Raw genomic sequence first — 226 nt, 5'->3', positions numbered from 1 at the left:
TCAAACTCTACAGGTTATGACTTTACCTCTGTGAGGAAACATAGGAAACTAATTATAAAATAAAGCATGAAAACCACTAATGGTAAATGTCTTTTGGGGAAATATAAATATTCAGATCATGAAATAATCAACAAATGTCATTTCAAAGACGAAAGTTTATTTGTTATTCTAGAAAATAAAACAGATTACCATTATCAATTTTGATCACAAATAAAACAAAATATCC

General features: G+C 26.5%; 1 protein-coding gene across 7 annotated transcripts in view; it reads right to left on the bottom strand.

Moving 5' to 3' along the window:
• The window catches only part of LOC119582023 (protein tramtrack, beta isoform-like), a 34,622-nt gene that overhangs the window by 20,930 nt on the left and 13,466 nt on the right, over nt 1-226 (bottom strand). The gene's annotated exons all lie outside the window — the stretch shown is intronic.

Source organism: Penaeus monodon, chromosome 15 (assembly GCF_015228065.2).
Source record: "Penaeus monodon isolate SGIC_2016 chromosome 15, NSTDA_Pmon_1, whole genome shotgun sequence".
NCBI classification, from domain to species: domain Eukaryota; kingdom Metazoa; phylum Arthropoda; class Malacostraca; order Decapoda; family Penaeidae; genus Penaeus; species Penaeus monodon.
The sequence above is the reverse complement of the archived record's forward strand: the minus strand, read 5'-3'. Positions and strand labels throughout refer to the sequence as shown.